Here is a 22,495-nt window from a genome sequence, read left to right as displayed (position 1 = left end):
ATACACCCAATATGCACACACCATATACATGCATGCACATACACATGATTACATCATACACATATATGCACATATATACCACATAAAACATACAACCTAGGTCAAATAAAATCACAAAATAATTGTACTGGCTGGTTTCGTGTCAACTTGACACAAGCTGGAGTTATCACAGAGAAAGGAGCCTTCCTTGAGGAAATGCCTCCATGAGATCCAGCTGTAAGGCATTTTCTCAACTAGTGATCATGGGGGGAGGGCCCATTGTGGGTGGTACCATCCCTGATCTGGTAGACCTGGGTTCTATAAGAAAGCAAGCTGAGAAAGCCAGGGGAAGCAAGCCAGTAAGCAACATTCCTTCATGGCCTCTGCATCAGTTTCTGCTTCCTGACCCGCTTGAGTTCCAGTCCTGACTTCATTTTGTGATGAACAACAACCTTAACAGTGTAAGCTAAATAAACCCATTCCTCCCCAACTTGCTTCTTGCTCATGATGTTTTGTGCAGGAATACAAACCCTGACTATAACAATAATTATGAAGAATAGAGAAAAAATAGAAAGGAAACAAAAATCATATTGATGGGAGAGATCAAAGAATTACTGTTATAGATTTTAAACCAATCATGAGGACAATCTCATTACATGTCAATGACCTAAATATCTCAATTAAAAGACAGATGTCCATATGTCAGAGCAAGTAAAATAAACAAGACTTTGCTATTTGCTACCTAGAAGGAGGTAGTAAGTTAATGCTACAAGTAACACTAATTAAAGGAAAAATACAGGCCTAAAATCTATTATGTAGTGTGTAATTTTGAGACTATAAAAAGAAGACTTGAAATTAATTACTTTTATAAACATTCCATCATGACTTAATAATTGAGTATAGTCCTGATTGGTCAGATAATTAATTTTAACCACCTAATCCATGAAGGTACAGTGTCGGACCTAGAGGGTTGAACTAACCTATTTCATCCTGTAGCTGAAAGTATCATAGGAGATGGGCAAAGAAGAAAAGAGGGAGGGTAAAACAGAAAGAAGAGAAGAGAGAAAAAATGGACATAGAGAGAAAGTTTGTACAGAATATCTGTATCTATCAAATATAAGTTCCTTCCTAAAGAAAAAACTTTAGGTCCACAATGACTTTAATATAGATTGTTTCAAATATTAAAAATTAACAATGTCAGTTCTTAAAAAGCTTCCAGAACTTTGGAATAGAGGGACATTCCCAAAACATAAGGTCAAGGTTGGCTTGATAATAGCAACCAGGCAAAACAGTAATGAAATATCTCACATGCAAACAGAGGCATGTTGACATTTCAACATTTAATGGTCACAAAAAAGTTCTGAAAAATGAACACGGTGTTTTCAAAATGAAAATTGACATTATCAAGCTGAAATTTTTTGAAAGTCAAAAGTGTACATTGTCTACTATCTATGAGAAAAAAAGACAAGAGGGAGCAATGTGGAGTGGGTATGAACAAGCTCTGTTATGCACAAACATGTAAGTGCCATGGGAAAGTCCATTATTTGTTTAAAAAAGAATGTATTTTACTTTTATCTTCTTCTTGTCCAATTTCCCACTGTCTTTTCCCCCTTTCTCTAAGTCTTTCATCGTATTTTACAACAAGGTGTGACATATATCAGATTATTTTAAAAGTCACATCTTCACTCATATTTGAAAGAGCCAGAAATAGTTCCTGATGTCTATGGAAAAGCAGCTAAAGGACTTGAAATGAATCCATAGATGTAGTGGGGGTGATGCCCTGTTTTAGACTCAGATTGTCTGATACAAGTCTACACTTGGATGCTAAATTTCACATAAATTGTTATTAATCAGTATTTTAGCCTTTCAGATGGATAACCAGTATCTCTGGATCTCTGTAATAGCCACAAATGTGCCTCTGAGACCCTTGGTTGAATTTCTTCACAGAGAGGTTCATGTTGGTTCCAGCCAAGGCTGAGGACATGCAGTGACATCAAATTCAGCCTCCTGTATGGCTTCAGGGGTAGTCTTTGGGAAATATCTTTGCTGGAGAGCAGTGTATTCTATGCTGAGAATTAAAGTCATTTAAAAAGATTAGTTTCTTAAGGTTGTTTTTCTAGCGCTGTAGATCATATCAAATGTTACTGTGCTTGCCCTTATTTTTTATGGCAGCCATGGATATTCATGCAAACTGACATTGTTGCTTTTGTGTTCAGCAACCTTGGAGACTAAAATAATACAATTCTTAAACATAAATACTTAGTATTCAAGATCGCTTCATTGAGGATAATGACAGACAACCTCTTTGGTAAAGGATATTTCTTGGTTTTGGTTATATTAATGTGAAATACATTTTGAATTGATAGCATTATCTTTTGCTAGTATATTTGGACTTTTATTTTGTCACCAGAAATAAGTTAATCATTGATCACAAATCACAATGATGTTCATAGTTAAAATATAAATTTAAATGTCTTGCGAGACAAGGTTGGTTAAGACATGCTTAGTCATAAGATGAAGTACAACATTCATTAAAATGTATTTTAACTGGCAAGGAAAGATGGCTCAGATTAAAGAGCACTGTCTGCTTTTCCAGGGGACCTAGGTTTGATTCCCAGTACCCACATACTGGCTCACAACCATCTGTATTTATGCAAGTCCTAGGGATCATAAGCTGAACCTTGCCCTGTTTATGTAAGAACTTTATTTTTTAGTGGCCTATGCAGCCTTATTCAAGTTTGGAAGACAATTTTTTTACAAGGATGTCAAGTCAGATCCTAAGACTCTTTATCCTGTAGAGTAAGTAGGGTAAAAGTGAATGAGTGAATGCATGAATGAATCCCATTCCAAATAGGAACAATTCAGATGTGCTCAAAAAAACAAACAAACAAACAAACAAACAAAAACAAAAAAAACCCACTGCATTTGTTTCTCCTTTTAAATTATTCTGAAGCTTTATCCTGTCAACAAGCATTTATAACTCAAGAATAAACTTTGTAATTCTAAAGCAAAATCCCTTCCGGAAGCACATCTGGCTATATGCTTCAGAATCTAATGCAGCGGGTCTTCAAACAAGCTCTCCCTTGTGTCTAGAATAGCCTTCCCGTCTGGTCATGTGCTATTCAAATTTAAGTTCTGAGTTAAGACATCCTATGAAATGAGGCATCCTATTTCTTCTTTGGACTACACCATAGCACTTTTTAATGAACCTGGGCCAAATCTATGAACACATACACACACACACACACACACACACACACACAAACACACACACACCCCTCATATTCTTTTAGGTAGAGGGCAGGTATTCAGTTTATCACTCTTGGTGGAATTATACAGTTCTCACGCATAGATATATAAAATGTATACATTTTTGTGGCTTGAAATCTCATAGGTCCTACAGAGGAACCTTGTATTTTTGTTTTACTGAATGACTGTGCTCTCAAGCTGCCTTTAAATAATTTATGCTTGTGATCATAGATTAGTGCTACTTTCAACCTTGGTTAGAAAGGCTAACCTTTTTCAACAGGCAGCAATTAAAGTAGACTCATAACTCAGAATGCTCAGCATTAGTATTGAGTGCTCAAACCTAAGTGGGGCTTCTAAATCACTCACTTCCCCAAGGTACAGAGAACATTGCTAAAGAAGGCAGAAGAAATGTAATAGGTACCAGAGGATAAGGAGAAATGCTATGAAACACAGTCTTCTTGATATGACATGGAGGCTCTACTTCTGAACTTACAGCTCCTGTGGTTACCTACATAAAGTCTGCATAAGATCTAACCTATCAACATCCCAGTGTGGATGGGAGAGAGACTTAGAAGTCTCACCTTGAGCTGAGGTACTATTGAGAGTTAATAACTTCAAAGTGAGGGTGAGTTACTTTTATTCAAGGATGAAGCCACTGGTAAATTGGATATGCTCAAGTAAATAATCCCACACCCATGCTCATGAAAGCAACCCTAGTTAAACTCTGGATGCTCAAATGTTTTTTAAAATGCAAGTGTGAGGGATACTTACTGGGAAGGAGAAAAGAGGGGGAATCAGTGAGTATGAGGGCTGTAAGAACAGGTAATGGACAATGAATATGATAAAAATGCTTTATGCATGCATGCCTGTGTCACCCACAAAGGTCAAAGGACGTAATAAAAGTACACATCAAAAAGGTAGTCAGTGATGGGATTTTGATTCTTTTAAAATATCCTGCTTTCGAGAGAGAAGTATGTTATTATTTTCTTAATATGAAGAATGGGAAATATTGAGTGACTTGGAGTTGAGATTCTGACTCCTGGATTATGTGTTAGCAGTGAATGTCATCTATTATGAGTTTTACAGCAATTTACACCCAACTCAGTTTTTCTCTTTAAGAAGTGGGGCTGATAGAAATATTTTCCTCACTCCTTTTACACATTCGGGAAGAATTGAGAAATGTATAAGAAGTATTTTGGTTTAATGAAGAAAAAGAAAGAAGAAAATAAGGAGGAAATGGCTGCTTCTAGGTATGGTGGAGGAGAAGGTTTGTTGTAGATATAAAGACAGAGACATCAGGGAGAGTCCAGAGTGAACCTGGCCATGTAAGGAAAGGCAGTAGGGGGTAGCTAGGAAACCAGGAGACAAGAAGGCCAGGAATGTAAAGGGTGGAAAAAGCCTGGGTAGCCAACAATGGCTTGATTACATCAGATAGGACTGTAGGGGAAAGGCAGCCTAGGCTCTCAGTTGGTGAGTTCATGGTAGTGGGCAGGTTAGGGAAGCCATACTCTGTAAAAGGTGGAACTGAGGGATACAGGATTCACTCTGCTATGTTAAGTAGACATCTCAGTTAGGCATCTGTCCAAGATTGGAGACCTAATTTTCTTATAGGTAGAAAAGTGCTACATGGAGATTTACTAACTATACATTCAGTGGAAATGTCTCCAGCCACATTTGGTGGCAGGGATATTGGTGTTGGTGTTTATTGTCCAGTTAGTTCGCATATCTAAGTTTACCAGCATCTCACAGCAGTAAGCTGCATACAGCTACAGCAAGCACATGAGGATGCTAAGTAAAAAACAAATCTTCCTTTGGATAAACAAGCACATCGTGGTGTGTTCTGAGACCATAATTTTACCTGAGGTCTTCCCATTCCCCTCAAGACACTCTGGAGACACTGACATCTCGGTGTTTATGATTCTTACAGCTCCAAGTACACAGTGATCAAAACGTACCACAAACACATTTACTTGGGCATTAAATTACCAGATGTGCTAGAAAGATGCTTTTAAGAGTGCCCCACTTTTCATCACATACCGTTGAGCTTTGGGAACCTGAAAATGACAATTATAATAATTTGACAGAAGTATAAATCTCAAGATCGGTGGAATAAAAATAATTTTCAAGTATATTTTAAAGGTTATTTATTTAAAAATCTATTCAAAAAATTGTGGCATTTGACTAATTAAAACCTGAGCTTCCCTAGCAGAAGAATCTTCAACACTGTCTCCTCTAATGATTGTCTAGCACTCTCTTTAAATAAGGTGTGTTAGGCTTCTTGATTTGCATGCATTCTTCTGGTTTCTGTCACCTGAGAGTTTGTCTTGCAGTAGGAATGTGCATCTGCTCTGACAGGACCCATCTGCTCTGGGGATAGCTAAGTGCCCCAAGCCTAGTTGGCAAAACTCAGTTAAATCTTTGTTTTATAATATGATAGAATTTAAATTATTTATAGAGGTTATATCTCATTGATTATCAGAGAGATTTTTTTTTTATGGCACAAGGATTTCCTGTCACCATTTTCCAGATTATGAATAGATGCACAACAAGATGACACTTATTTCTTATTAACATTAACTTTCTGATTTTTGTGATCCTAATTAGTTGTACGGTGGTCCCTTCATTAGTGATTTATTTATTCACCTTTCTTTCCCACTTCATTGTAGAAAGGGTTTGTGGTGTTGTTATTTCATTAAGAAAAGTGCAAGAGCCACCACATGAGAAACATCAAGTCTTCAGAAATTGGTGATCTTGAAAGAATTACCATGAAATTCCAAAGAACTAAACTCAACCATGTCACACTGCTATTCTATAAGACAGGAATTGGGTCAAAGTTCAGAGAATGGGTGCCCCCTGTGTTGTGACAGTTGGTCCATATGTCCACTCTTTTGATGGCATTCGTGGGTATTCATACCCTGTCTATCAATTTACTTAATATATATTAATTTGTAGTCTACAGTGTCATAGTCATTCTTCCTAACACTGAGGGAAGATGACAAAAATCAGGGATGGTGACTTTCTGCATAATTTACATATTAATGTGATATACCAAACAGTAAGTGTGCCAAAAATATTTCCAGGGACTCTGGGAGGGAAACCTAAAGTAGCAGCCCCGAACAAAGAAACCCAGCAGAGAAGGGGAGAGGGGAAGAAAGAGTGTAACATAATCTTCAAGTTGCTCTATCTGTGTTTGATGTTAAGTAGTTTTTGAATTAGAAAGCAAAGTTATGATATTGTGTAAGTAATAGACACTGTGGCTCTAGATTTATAGACTCAGGGTTAAGCAAATTCTCCTGTCTGGTAAAATGATGACTAATCTCAATGGCGATACAGATTCCAAATATATGTAACTTTTTAATTTTGTTTGCTAATTTTTATGAGAATAAATGGTGTCATAAATGAATTATTAAATTTGTATTCTATCACTTGATTTTTATAGACTATAAGGCAAATGTACAAGTTATTTTGTGAAAGAATAGAGTGCTAGCACACAGTTCACACATTTAAGTGCACAACTGTGTACATTTTTGTGAAGCCAATGTACCTATGGAAGTCTGTTCTTTAGGCAAAGGATTGTCAGTTCCCCAAAAGCACATCAGTACCAACTGTATTCATATCCCCTTTCTAAGGCATTCACTGTTCCCGTGAACTTCTTTACTATCTAAAGAATACCCATAAAGTGAGACTCCCAGGAATATGCATCAGTCTATGGGAGTTTGTTTTAACAATGTCATGAGGTTCCTCTCTAAGTTTGGATGAGGCAGAAGTCTGAGATAGCTCATTCATGGACAACTTTCCAAGTGTCTAAATCATGATCCATTCATCTTTTCTATTGTTACTGAGTATTTGAATTGTTTGAAGGTTGGGTAGGTATAAGATTAATACAGAATCTTAAGTAATCTGTTTCAGACATTACTGCGCAGATATTTCTTTCTGGGGGTGAATATTCTGCAGTGGAGTTGATGAATCATGAGACATACATATATTTAGTTTCACTAGATATTGAAAAAACATTTCTGCCAGTTGAGATTTTTACCAGATACTAATTGCTGTGAAGGTTCTATATGTGAGACTAAGTACAGAGATTAGACTAGCACAATTATTTCTTGAACTTTTTTTTAAGACAGTTTAATCACACCATCTCCCTCTCCTGTTACACCCTCAAAATCATCCCATATACCCTACTCACTCTGTCAGTCTGTGGCCTCTTTTATCACTAATTGTTATTTCATGGATATTGAAGAAGAACCACAGCACACAGAGGAAGAGTGAGGCCCTAAAAACCAAAAACAACAAAAACAACAACCAGTCAAACAAACAAATAAAACAACACCATGCAAGCTTTCAAATCCTCAAACACAATAGAAACACCAAAACACATTTTTATAGTAGTTTACTACCTCCAGTCTTGATGCTATGGCAGGAAGTCCTTTTTCCTTCCTTCCTTTTTTTCTTCCCTCCTTCCTTCCTTCCTTACTTCCTTCCTTCCATCCTTCCTTTCTCCCTTTCTTCCTCCATCTCTCTCTTTTCCTCCCTTTCTCCCTCTTTCCCTCCTTTTCTTCCTTCCTTCTCTCCTTTCCTCCTTTCTTTCTTCCTTTCTTTCTCCCTTTCTCCCTCCCTCCCTTTTTTCCTCCCTCCCTTTCTCCCTCCATCCTTTTCTCCCTCCTTCCCTTTCTTCCTCCCTCCCTCCCTCCCCTCCCTCACTCCCTCCCTTCCTTCCTTCCTTCCTTCCTTTCTTCCTTTCTCCCTCGCTTTCTTCTCCCCTCTTTCCCTCCCTACCTCTCTCCCTTTCTTTTTTCTTTTACTTTTGCCACAGAATTATACATGTTTCTACAAGGCCCTAGTAAAAGTGAAGATAAAGTTGAAAGATAACAGACTGCTCTGAAACAAGCTCTAAGTCTCACAGAGCACTTTTCTGACTGATGCTAGGGAACAATGATGTGCAGATGAGTTTTGGTGGAGTAGGATAAGCACAAATGATATCCAGGGTTTTTTAAAGTCTCTCCCTTCCTACCACCCACTCTCGTGTGTGTGTGTGTGTGTGTGTGTGTGTGTGTGTTTGTGTGTGTGTGTGTCGCTCGCATGTACATCCACAAATACATATATGTGATGTATGAGTTATATGTGGATTTGTGTATGTGTCATGTACATACACATGAATTTAAATGTACAGATTTCTTCAAACTCATTTTTTTAAAAAGAGGCAAAAGCATCACAATACAAATATTTTTCACAGAATCCCAAATATTCTATTCTTTGCCTCAAAACTAATAATATGACTACCTTGTAAATATTTAGACTTGAACAAAATTAAAAATTATTTATTTAAATGGTTTTGGTACTGGAGCAGTTTGGATGAGATGTTTTTTTGAAGTTTAGGACATTTAAATGCTTGGTTTTCATTTGGTGGGCTTAGGTGGTGTGGCCTTGGAGGAAATCTGTTACTGAAGGCAGGCTTTAAAAATTTAAAAACTTATTCATTCCTGTTTGTCTCTGCCTCCTTTGCACTTGTGGTTTGAGTACCCATCATTGCTCTCTCTTTCCCATGCTTTCACTAGAACATCTCTCTGAAATATAAGCCTATGTAAACTCTCCTTCTATAATTTGCTTTTGTCTGATTTAAGTGAATACATACCATGAGTGCTTTTTTGTGACTGGGTTACCTCACTCAGGATGATAGCTTCAAGTTCCATCCATTTACCTAGGAATTTTATGAACTCATTGTTTTTAATAGCTGAATAGTTCTCCATTGTATATATGTACCACAATTTCTGTATCCATTCCTCTGTTGAAGGACATCTGGGTTTTTTTCCAGCTTCTGGCTATTATAAATAATACTGTTATGAGCATGTGTTCTTGTTAGATGTTAGAGCTTCTTTTGGGTAAGTGGATACTAGCCCAAAAACCTTGGAATACTCAAGAAACCATCCACAGAACTTATGAAGCTCAAAGGGAGGGAACGCCCGAAAGTGGATGCCTCAGTTTTTCTTAGAAGGAAGAACAAAATGTTCATAGGAGGAAATAAAGGGACAAATAGAGGAGCAGGGATTGGAGAAAAGATCATCCAGAGACTGCTTCATCTGGGGATCCACCCCATGTGCACCCATTAAACCCAAGCACTATTGCTGATACCAAGAATCACTTACTGACAGGAACCAGATATGGATGCCTCCTTAGAGGCTCTGCTAGAGTCATACAGATACAGCTGAGCATACTTGAAGCTTACCATCGGACTGAACACAGGGCCCTAGTGAGGGTGCTAGAGAAAGGACTGAAGGAGCAACCTCATAGAAAGAACATTGTCAACCAACCAAACTCTCCGCAACTCCAACGAACTAAAATGCCAACCATTGAGCACACTGAGAGAACCATGACTCCAGTTTCATATGTAGCAGAGGATAGCAGTGTCTGGCATCAATGTAAGAAGAGACCTCTGGTCCAAGGAGGGCACGTTTTCTCAATGTAGAGGAATGCCAAGGCACTAAGGTGGAGAGAGTGATTAGGAGAGGGTGCACCTTCCTGGAGGGGGGTGGGACTGGAGGGAGGGATTAAAATTTAAAATATAAATAAGAGAGTGTCCAATAAAATCATAACAAAAAAAAAAAAGACTGCACAGCTGCACGTGCTTTTAAAAAAATAAAAATAAATTAAGAGAGACTAAGGACAAGAAAAAAAAGTTACTTTTGCCATGTAGTTTTAACACAGCAATAAAAATGTAACCAATACAGGTATTATGTTCAAACTCTAAATATAGATTGGCTTTTCTGTTATCCCCTACACTGAAATATAAATGAATGAGATCAATTTTCTATGTATTCAATTATACCTTATAAAAATGACTACATGTCACCTTCTAAATTATATACTTTTTGTTATTTAGATTTTTGTGTTCTTTCTAAGACATCCAGTACAACACCAATTCAACAAAATGATCTTAGACATTCTTGTCTCATTCATAACGTTATTTACAAGTTTCCTTTTCAGATTCTCTTTATCCCAAGAACAAAATTTCTTTCTCTAGTCATTATAGCTATTTTTTGTTAATAAATGTTACTTAATTTTCCTGAAAATATGGGCATAATTATAAGACTTTAATTTTTTCTAAAATGTAGTTAATCACATTTATTGACTTAAAGATCTTAGTTAACCTCAAATCTCTTTCATATATATATGAAACACTTTTTTTTTTCATTTTAGTTACAAATATTTGATGGTTTTTGCATGTACATCTATTTGTATTTATGGGAGTGGTGGTTGTTAGGTTCTGCTATGATCTTTAGGCTACAAATTAAGAAAGTAGGAAACTGTGAAGATAAATCATAAACCCAAGCCATACAGTGAAAGATCCGAGTGAGAAAGTATGACTTCAGGAGATTCTAAACATTTGAGTGACTAAATAGCAAGTACTAATCACAGTGTCTTCAGAAAATGTTATAAACCAAAGCAAACATTCTTAGCATTTCTTAGGAATGTTATAGGTTTAGGAGACTATGTCAGTTAGCATGGCTGTAGAATGCTTTGGTTGGGAGCTTTGTTCCTATACATTCATGTGTTGTTTTGTTGTTTTCTCAAATCCCCAAACACTCCACCTTCTGTCTTTCTCTTTTGTTTTTACTCCTTCCAAATTCACACACACTTACTATCTATCAGTCAGCCGCGCTAACTACTTGCTGTTTTCTAATATTCTACAACCATTTCACTTAAGCTTCCTGAAACCAGGCACAGGCCTCTGCCTGCCAGTGCTCTCCTGGGACATTTGCAGGGTCTACCTTCTCCTTCCCTTCAGGGGAGTCCTTTTACAAGAGAGCACTCCCCTAGTCAGAACATTTTCTCCTATAAGAGGCCATCATGCCGACCTGGAACTAAGCATGAGCACAACCTCTTTGATACCTGGGTAAAATCCTGACATATTAGAGACCTTTTTTCAAGTATTTTTTTTTTCATGAATGAACAAATACCCCAACGAATAAATTGATAGGAGGTCATCAGTCACCTAATTTTTTTTCAGAAATGCTTGCTAATTATTTTTCTCATGTGTGTAACTGCTACTCCTGTTAATCTAACTCTGATGAAAAAAGAGCTTGATATCACCATCTTGATCTTCATTACATGGAAATTACTGCAGAAGATGTTGATATTTATCACATCTTGAGATGCATGCTTGCTGTACCCAAGGTAACTTGTAGGTAATCATTGACCATGTTTTGCATTTTGTTTGCCTGTGGTGCATGAAGTTTATAATGTTCACTTTATATGCAATAGGCTTGAAAATGGACTATTATTGTGGGTATTACAGTGAGCGATATAGTACCATGTGTAATGTATGTCTTCTGTAGATATTCAACCCCATCCTTCATAACCAATCCATTTGTACACAAGACAACAAAGATAAAACAAAAATGCCATCCAGTGTACAAATGAAACATCTGTCTACCAATGTGATTTCTAAAACTTAAGGGAAACTATAATTTATGAGATACATGTGATCATTATAAATGTCAAGCAGAATATATAATCTGGGTGGCATGACTTTGATTTTTAATTATAGGTCAATTCAACTTAATGTTATAGTAGAGCAAAAAGTTCAGTGAACAAAACTTTGAACGTCAACATCAGTTTTAAAGATTATATATGTCCCTCTGAGCAGTGCATGGGGCTTCTCAGACCCTTAGTTTTCCTACTTTGGCTCACAAAGTTTAAGTGTTAAAAATGTATGACTATTGTGTTCATTAGTCCTGATGTCCCTGCATCACTACAGGTACACATGCACATGTGACGGTCCTACGTCAACTTTTAAGAGCCAGTTCTCTCCTTCCACTGTAGATTCCAGGGAGAACTGAGCATAGGACATCTGGCTTGCTCCACTAGTGCTTTCATTTGCTTAAACATCTTACAGGTCCTCACAAGATCTTTAATCATCTTTAAGCCTTTAAGGCTTGAGGGTCCCATAATATCATTGATTCAGGGAACTGTTTGAGGAGATGGAAGCTTAGACAGGACTTACTCTAGTCAGAAGTGTTATTTGCAGTTTTCTGATAAATATGGTGTCAATGAAAGGAAAAGAGAAAGACTTAAGTCATGGGTCTCTGTTGTTATTATGTTCCCACACCACCTTAATTTTTAAAAGGTACAGTGTGGTCTTATATTTAGACACCTGGATCCAAAGAGGTTAGTGTAAGAACAGCTCAGTTTTACTCTTCCTTTCTGTACCTACCAGCACAGTTTCTTGATGCCCCTTGCATACCATTACTTTTGGCGGGGGTGGAGAGTCTGCTTAGGAGCAGAAGAGAAAACTAGGCAGGGTTTTGATACTACCAAGAATAAAAGTACATGTTTCTGATTCAGCATGATGCAATCACAAAGGACATGAGAAGTTGCTAAAGAACAGGGATTTGTGGTGGAGAAAACAGAGATTGGAGACAAAGATTGGCACTAAGTGTGTAGAAGAGCCCGTTTATCTTCTATAGATGCTATGCCTTTTATGTGTAGGTAAGATATAGGAGGAAGGAACTCCGAAGTACCTAACAGCATGCTATATTTAAGATAGGGCCTTCACCTACTGCCAAAAGGTTCCTCATTAGTTCAAAATCCTCCCGGATATTCCCTCGTACATAGGAGTCAGAATTATCTTGATCTCTCACAGATTTTCTGTCAGTTAGGACCTGCTGACTAGCTAGATATGCTCCATCAGGTGAGGATCAGATGCTAGTTGTATATGGAAAATAACTGTAGTGGTCCTACTCGTGAGATAATGTCATTATCAAATCCATCAATTCTGCCTTCAGGACTCTAAAACGTCATGCAAGTTCTCCGTAGTCCCTGACTTCTAAAGGTTTAAACATGAAATGACTGAGTTTGTGGCTTACTTCTCTCAGTAAAAAATTAAGAGCAAAAAATGTCCAGAGTAGCTCTTTCGTTCCATCCCTGTTGTCCCATGAACCCTAAGTAGTATTCTCTCTCTCTCACTACAGTCATGGTGTCACACCCTCTTAGGTCTCCTTCTCAGGTCAACAGAACTATTTTCCACTTCTATGACAAAATAGAGTCGCATGCTTTCAGAAGGACTGACAGAGGAATAGCTGAGAACTGAATTTAAAACACTCATTTAGCAGCTTTTGTAACAATTTGAAAGCTCACTGCTTTTTTATTAGAAAAGATAAACAGATACATTCTGATGTTACATGTGTTTGGTAAGACTAGTTAGTAAAGCCTAACAAAATACTTGCTTCGGCCATGATGACAAAAGCAAATGGCCACAACCAGTAAACTTCTACTAGGGAAGCCAATCATTTTAATAGAAGGAACTCATTGTACTATTAAACTTGTCTTCAATGGGAAGTCTTTGTTTCCATAGTAATGCTCTAGGTAGTAAGGTTAACAAGCAGAAAAAAGAAGAAATGGTCCCAATTTTACTTTTAATTTTTTTTGTAAAATAGCTGTTGAGTCTTAACTGTTCTGTGAATAACTGTAATCCATTTGTGACTTTTATTGTTTGTTTTAAAGGGAAAATTCATTTGCTGATGATTTTTGTCCTTTATTGGGTTCATTAAAAGTCTTTTCCGATATATTATTGCCTCAGCTTTTTGGCTACTAAGTCCTTTGTAATTTGCTTCCAATATTTAATTCTGTAATTATTTGAGGTAAAATTATTAATACCTAGGATAATTTGGGGGTCATGTTTTTGTAAAATACTCATCGTTAATAACTGGAAATAAGATAATTGAATCTGTGATATTTATTTTGCTGATTTTATTTATTTATTTATTTATTTTAGGGAAAAGTACCCCATTAGTTTGACTGACAACGGCCACACACTTAGATAACAGTTTCACTTTGTTACTTACAAAACAAATCCCTAAAATTTCTGTGATTCTTTAGAGGAAATACTTAGTTCCAAGAGCTTTTCTTATCTCTTAATTGTATTTATTTGCTTGGAGTGGAAATGTTTATAATAAAGGTTAGTAAACCAATGAAGGGTCTCATAAAGTAAAATCTCTTAGAGTTAGATATATAAAACAAAATTTCAAATTCTAGGAAATGAACATTACTTTCTGATGCTGTTAGCTTGTAGCACATTTGTGTGAATGGCTAAGCGCCAGTTGCATGAGCATCATAGGCACATTTGCTTTAGCAGAGGAAGACTTGGAATTGGGCCAGAATATATAGAAAGCCTTGGGATCTGAGGTACACAGAGAGATCCAGAGCCAAGGATCTTCCCAGGAGAATCTGAAGTTCTGAGAAAACAGAAAGTTTGTTCTCTACCACGGAGACAGAAGTCAACTCTGCCCGGTAGAGCAAAGTTATATTGCCCCAGGTGAATTTGAATAGTAAAATAGCTGTATCTTGGGTTTACTGTGTGCCAGCAGCTTTATATATACTCAGTTCTTTAGTCTCATTCTAATCCTCAGTGTGGGTTTGCCATTGTTGGAATAACCACACTAACACCCCATCCACTTGGGGTGAGCTGGACTGCCCACTTGCATGCCTCAACTCTGGGAGAGATACATGCCCCCCTTTGTTACGCTAATTGACCCAGTCAGAAGCCTACTCCCACACCTGGCTTTCCTGTGTCCAGCTGCCCTAGGTTACAGACCTAGGGGATGACTCTTCCACCCAGCTGCTAGGGAATTTGCATACCTCCTCTGTAATTATCCCTGAGCATATATACTGAAACTGCAGTTCAAGATGGAGTAAAGCATTTCTGGTAACAGGAATAATGGACTTGTGTCTTTCTTTTAAACCCTTAGGCCTTCCTGGTGCGGGTACTACAAATGGAGGCCACACGTTGGCCTCTGCATGCTATTATCCCATTCAAGGTGGTCAAATCAGCGCTCATGAATACTATGTGCTCAGAGCTATAGAGTATAGAGAATCAAGTATAGAGAAGGAACAGAGCCAGATATCCATCCCCAGAGTCTTGTTTACTCTGGTGCATCTGTGGGAATGAAGCTAATTCCAGCACCCCAACCCTTGATGGAGCCTAACTAACTTTAGATGTGTCTTGGTTTAGGAACCTGGAAGAAGTATTTGAGTTTATAGCATATATTCTGTATCCGTCCTCACTTATTTTAGGTTAGTTTTCTGAGGCTCATGAAGGGAGGAGGAAGGACAAACAATGAGGACGTTTGTTCAGAAGTGAAACAGAAAGGACTTTGTCAATGTGAGGAAATACATTTTCAAATAATAAACTTGGGAAACCTGGAAAGAGGTATACTACACGTTTTTCCCATAGCCTGGGATAATGGCTCCCCATCAAACCTGCTGGTACCATTTAAGCAGGGTGACTTACAGTAAACACCTTTGATGTGTTGGAACAGATAATTTAGGTAACAATGGAACTACATTGTAATGTCACTACATACTACTTAATACCCACTGGTGGACAACCCCCAATTTATTTAATTGTTACTGAGCTAAACTAAAAGATTTTTGCAATTTAATTAATATTAATAATTTCCTATGAACATTTTTAATGGTTTAAAATCCTGGAGGCTGAAATCAACCTGGATTCTAACATATCCATGCTCTAGAACCTCCAGAAATTATCCCATAGGAATGTATTTAATCCGTATGAAAATTATTTTTTTATTAGAAGTTAGGACTCATATAGATATAGAAGGATAATAGTGAAAAAATATTGCTATAAATCAATTTCCAAAAAGAAAGCATAGCACCATCTTTAATGATATGACTGGTAGATGGATCACTAGCCAGAGGCATCATTTAAAATCATCCTGTGGTTCTTCCACTTGGTGCACTAGGTGTACAGGCTAGCCACATAAGAAGGGAAAGTCTAACATCTAGTATTTACACTAAAATCCATGTCTCTTGGGCCTGCCTGAAATGAAGAGGTTTTTTTGTCAGGGGGAGCTTTCAGTTCCCAAATGTAGACCCCAGGCCTTCTCCTCAGTCTTCCCACTGGCTGTTTGCTCTTCTTTTGTCTTTTTCAGTTTGAGGCTATTGTCCCATGTTTTAGTTTTCTCCCTTCCCCCTCATTTTTTTATTAGATACTCTGTATTTACATTTGAGATGCTATTCTCCCCTGCTCCCACCACATCATTTGCCTTCACAAAGGTGCACTCTCTCTTAATCACGCTCTCCACCACATTGCCTTGGCATTCTCCTGCGTTGGGAAAGCATGCCCTCGCTGGACTGAAAGCCTCTTCTCACATTGATGCCAGACACTACTATCTTCAGCTACATATGCAACTGGAGCCATGGGTCTCTCCATGTGTGCACAAAGGTTAGTGTTTTAGTCTATGGGAGTTTTGGAGGGTTTGGTTAGTTGATAATTTTGTTCCTCCCATGATATTGCACCCCTTTCATCTCCTTAGGTCCTTTCTTTAGCACCCTCATTGGGACCCCTGAGTTCAGACTGATGGTTAGCTGCAAGCATGCTCAGCTGTATCTATATGACTCTAACATAGTCCCTGAGGAGGTATCTCTATCTACTTCCTGCCCGTAAGTACTTCTTGGCATCAGCTATAGTGCTTGGATTTGGTGACTACATATGTGGTGGATCCCAGGGTGAGGTTGCTTCTGAATGACCTTTAGTCTGGACAGAGCTACGATTATCTTTATGATATCACAGAACTCATTATTCTTGTTCTAATGTCTAAGAAGAAAATACTCAGTGCATGTTTGGGGCTATAACTTCTAAGCACATCAAAGAGGATAGCAAAGCTCCTGTTAAGTGCCTAATGACCACTGGGCTCTCCCAGTATGGAGGAAGCATTAGGGACCCATTGCTTTTATTGCTGGTTGTCTTGTCCTGTCCCTGTATTTGCTTCTGTTTCCTGCATATTCTTGGCTTCCCAAGGTCTAACATGGTAATTGGCAAATAGAAGACTCTTGATAAATGCATTTGTTGAATGACGAAATAGAGTTGCATATTGGCCTGATACTAGAATATTGAAATACTGGAAAATTGCAAAATGAGTTTCATATGCAGTACAGCCAGCTGACAACCTTCTGCCAAGCAGAATACACAGCCTTGTGCTTAGAGAGCAGCCACAAGCCAACCTGCATATGGTGGCCAGTTCTGGTTGCTGTTAGCTGCCTGACCGTCTGAGATAATTTTACTTTGCTAAGCCTTAATGTCTATATTTGCAAATAGATTGTTTTAAGAATTGCTTGAAATGATTCAGGAAAATTAATTGGTAGGTGCTTGGTTCTGAAGAGTTGTTCATTAATCCTGAGTAAGGAAAGGTCAAAATGTCCGACTTCATGATTCTACCTGCACACCCTTACATAGAAAGAAAGATGAGTTGGATACCTCCAGGTGCTTAGTTAGGTTACCATAACAAGAGTTAATCCAGGCAAGTTTGCTGAGTTTCCCAACAATAAACTATAGGTATCTGTCAACCGCTACTTTCCCCCTTTGCTGTATGTGTGCAAAGGCAGAGCATATGATCTGAGCCAAGTGAGTCATCTTTGTACATATGATAAGAGACAACAATAACTAGAGTCTCATCCACAGGATGGAAATGGGCTTTCGATATCTTTCCAATTCTGCAGATGTGAAATTTGAAAGAAAGAATTTAAGAAATCATAGATGGTATTTTTAAGTAGCTTATCAGTAGCTCTTACTACAGATGAAGAATGTGAGCAATAACAATGCACTTGTATTTTATTTCAGTGATTTCGGTGACTCTTCGCAACATACTTACATAGGTCTGAAGAAGCTTATTGAGGTCTTTTGTAGGATTCAGATCCTCAAAAATATTTTTTTAATAATAACTGATATATAGAGTTCTGTGCTCTAAATTTGGTTGTTAATTGCTTTTCCTTATAACAAAATGATAAAAATAAATTGAAGAATTTCTTTGGAGTCAATCATCCATCATCTGCCTATAAGTGGGAGACAGATGACTCAGTTGTTTCATAGTGCTGATTGGCTGTTGAGGATAATTGCTTTTTGATTGGTTTGTGAAAATTGAAACTTGAGATTTCAAGGTGAGATTTATAACATGAGGAAAATTTTTATTAAGCCTTAAACAAAAAAATGTGTTTATAAAATAAATTTTAATTATGTTCCACTGGGGGAAAACCACATTCATATTTCATGATTAAATATAAACCATTTAGAATTATGAAATTTCTATTGATTAAATATTCATGGTTTCTCGAAAACAACAAAATGAGAACAACAAAAAATATGATAGGGAGTTAGGAATCGTGGGAGCATTCTTGGCTGTTGTTCTAATTGTTGATCCCTCTTCTAAAAAGCACATGTAAATTTTATAGTAATAATAATAATTGATGAATTGAGATATGTTAATTTCTGTGCTGTATATTTGTTTACTGGTCATTTACTTAACAGTCATCCCAGCCATTGGGGAGATAAAGCATTCTTCTTCTCCCTTGGCAGATGAGATGAAGAAGCACAGAGGTTGAGCAATCTGTTCAGAATCATAGATCTGGTAGAGGGAAGTTGGATTTTCCAAGTCTATCTGGCTCAGTAGTCTTAGAATAACAGTGTTGGATTTCATGTTTCCAAATTTATGTTCATTTACAATGGCAGCTGACATTTTTATTAAAGACAAAAAAGCATGCTTTGTGCAATTCATTTCTGAAATCAAAACCAATAGAAGAAGAAAGCAGAGCCTGGCTTGCGATGTACACATCTCTCTCCATTGGGGCATACCTTGGAGAATTCAGACATACTGAAATGGAGCCTGTTTCCCAGATGAGAACAGTACATCTCAAACCAGTTCCTTGCAGCATGCCTTTTAACTGGGGATTTGCAACATTTGCAAAGAATGACGTGGAAGGAAAATTAGGGGAAAGTTAAGATCTGTTCTCCTGTGTTCTACCTAGCACACTTGTACTTCAAAAACCTCCATTTGAGGAATCTTTTTTCAATTTATTCATAGCTCAAGCTAGAATCACTTTCCCTGTTTATTCATTGAGGCATCTCTTGTACATTCTCACCCTTCCTCATCCCAAATTCACCATTTCTTGAGAGAACCTGGTTCTCGGCTCTCTTTTACCTCTAAGTGAACTTAATTTTGCCTCTCAGGCCTTCAGAAACTGCTAGAAAGTATGAGAGTCACTATACTCATCCCAGAGGAGTTTTGTTTTTCTCTTTCTCTAAAGTCTTTTCAATGAAAAACACCCCCAAGCTGAATATTTTAGCATCCAAATGTGTGCTAGACTTTTGTTTCTTGATACTTTGAAGCTAGTCAGATGTCTGTGTTTACACATTCTTCTGAAATGACAAGGCAGACAAGTAGTCAGCTGTTTGAATAATGAAGAAAATACAGGGTTAAGTGTTTGCTTTACAGTGTAAGGAATTGAGTTTTATCCCAAAGCCCGTCAGAAAATGGGCACTTTAGCAAGTATCTGTAACCCTAAAACTTCTATGGTGAGATACTAGGGAGAACACAGGAGGATCCCTAAAAGATCACAGGCCAGGGAACCCAGCACTCATAATGGTGAACAAACAGAAGCCCCAACAAAACTAGGTGGAAGGCATTTTCTCCTCCCACCCCCAAACATACATACACACACACACACACACACACACACACACACACACACACACACACACACACGTCCGTGTCTCCATACCACACTAACATTAACATATGCACAAAACTGGAGATATAACAAACTGGAAAGGAAGATGGAAACAATAGAATAGAAATTTGCTATGAATTTTCAAATGAAAAATCAAATTTGTTTAGGGTAGAGACACCAGTGTAAATCTGTGAATAATGCATAATTTAGTTAATAATTCTATCTATAGTTCTTAGTTTACCTAACCTTTCATTTATTTTTTAACTTATTCACTTTACATCCCAGTCAATGCCCCCCTTCCTGGTCACCCTCTCCCACAATCTTTTCCCTATCCCCCACCCCTTCTTTTCAGAGAGGTTATCTTCCCCACTCTGGAATATCAAGTCTCTGTGGAGCTAGGCACATCCTCTTCAATAAAAGCCAGATAAGACAGCCCAGCTAGAACACATCCTGTTGTAAATTGTCCTGCAGCCATTTCTATTTTGATGTTAATGTCCACATTAGTTGATTCTATTGGTCTGCCTATGGAGTTCCTATCTCCTTCAGGTCCCTATTATTCCACTGGGGATCCTTTCAGGCTACAGGAGCTAGCCTCTTTAGGTTTCATATCTCCAATGCTGTGAAGCACAGCTAAGGTCATCCTCCTTGTTTCCTGGGTACCCATATCCTAGCTTTCTGGCAAGTCCTTAAGATGCCCACCACCTCACCAGACCTGCCAGTGTGGATTTCTATTTATTCTTATGGCCATTTGGCTATCTCTCCTGTCCCTCTCCACACCTAATCTTGACCCCATCATTCCTTCCCCATCTCCTCTCCACCCTTGTTCCCTCCCTCCATCTTCCTCCTATATCTTATTTTACCTTCTAAGTGAGATATCAAATATTCTCACTCGGGCCTTCCTTCTTGTTTAACTTCTTTGGATCTGTGGGGTGTAGTGTGAGTATCCTGTATTTTATGGCTAATATCCACTTATTAGTGAGTACATACCCTGCATGTCCTTTGAGTTACCTCACTCAAGATTATATTTTCAAGTTCCATCTATTTGCCTGCAAAATTTATGTTGTCTTCATTTGTAATAGCCGAATAGCATTCCATTGTATGTATCTAATGCACTTTCTTTATCCACTATTCAGTTGAGGAACATCTCAGTTGTTTCCAGGTTCTGACTATTATGAATAAAGCTACTATGAACAGAGTGGAATGAGATGGTTGAACATCTTTTGGGTATATGCACAGGAATGGTATAGCTGGGTCTTAAAGACAGAACTGTTCCCAATTTTCTGAGAAACTGCCAAATTGGTTTCCAAAGTGCTTGTAAAAGGTTACACTCCTGCCAGCAATGGAGGAGAGTTCGCCTTGTTCCACATCCTCTCCAACATGTGCTATCATGAATTTTTAATCTTAGCCATTCTGCCTTATGTAAGATGGAATCGCAGTGCTTTTATTTGCATCGTGTCTAACTGTATGGTTCAATTTGGAGTAGGGTACACAATGTGCTAAGAAGAAGGTATATATTTTTGTGTTTGGATGAAATATTACCTAAATGTCTGTTAGTTACATCTGATTTATAATTTCTGTTAGTTTCATTATTTCTCAGTTTAGTTTTTGTCTGAATGACCTGTCAGTTTGGGACAGAGAGGTGTTGAAGTCTCCCACTATTGATATGTGGGGTTTGATTTTAGGTTTAGCAATGTTTCTTTAACTAATGTTTGCTTCCATGTATTTGGGGTATAGATGTTCAGAGTTGAGATATTTATTATTTTGATAGATTATTTCTCTGATGAGTATGAAGTGCCCTTCCCTGTCTCTTTAGTTGAAAGTTTGTTTTAGTAGATATTAGAATGGTTGCTCCAGCTTGATTCTTGTTTCTGTTTGCTTGAAAAACTTTGTTCCAGCCACTTACTCTGTGGTAATCTCTATCATTATTGCTGAGGTATGGTTCTCATATGCAGCAGAATGATGAAGCTTGCTTTTATATCCATTTGATTAGCCTATGTCTTTTTTTGTTATTGAAAATTGAATCCATTGATGTTGGAAGATATTAATGACCAGCTACTATTGTTTCCTGTTATTTTGATGTTGGTTTTGTGTGTGTGTGTGTGTGTGTGTGTGTGTGTGTGTGCCTTGTTTTTGCTGGTATGGAATTACTTCTTTTGTTATCCTTCTTTGGAGTTTTCCTTCTAGTATTTTCTGTAGGGTTGGACTTGTGGATAGATATTGTTTAAATTTGGATTTGTCTTGAAATATCTTGTTTCCTCCATCTATAGCAATTGAAACCTTTGCTTGGCATAATAGTTGGAATCTGTGGTTTTTAATAGAGGTTGTAAGATCTCTCTACAGGTTCTTCGAGCTTTTAGAGTCTCTGTTGAGAAGTCATACATAATTCTGATAGGTCTGCCCTTGTATGTTACTTATAGTTTTCCCTTGCCACTTTTAATATTCTTTCTTTGTTCTGTAGACTTTTTGTTCTGATTATTATGTGGCATGAGGTTTTCCTCTTCTTGTCCAATTTAATTGGTGTTGTATAAACTTCTTGTAAGTTTATAGGTGTCTATTTAGGATAGGAGAGTTTTCTTTTATTATTTTTATTGAAAATATTTTCTGGGCCATATAGCTGGGACTCTTTACCCTCTTCTGTTCCTATTATTATGTTGGATCTTTTCATGGTGTCTCATATTTCAGGATGTTATTATGTCAGGAAAATTTGAGAATCCTTCTACTGATGTATCAATTTCTTCAACTGTAT

The sequence above is a fragment of the Micromys minutus genome, assembly GCF_963924665.1.
Source record: "Micromys minutus genome assembly, chromosome: 19".
In the NCBI taxonomy this organism is placed as follows: domain Eukaryota; kingdom Metazoa; phylum Chordata; class Mammalia; order Rodentia; family Muridae; genus Micromys; species Micromys minutus.
The sequence above is the reverse complement of the archived record's forward strand: the minus strand, read 5'-3'. Positions refer to the sequence as shown.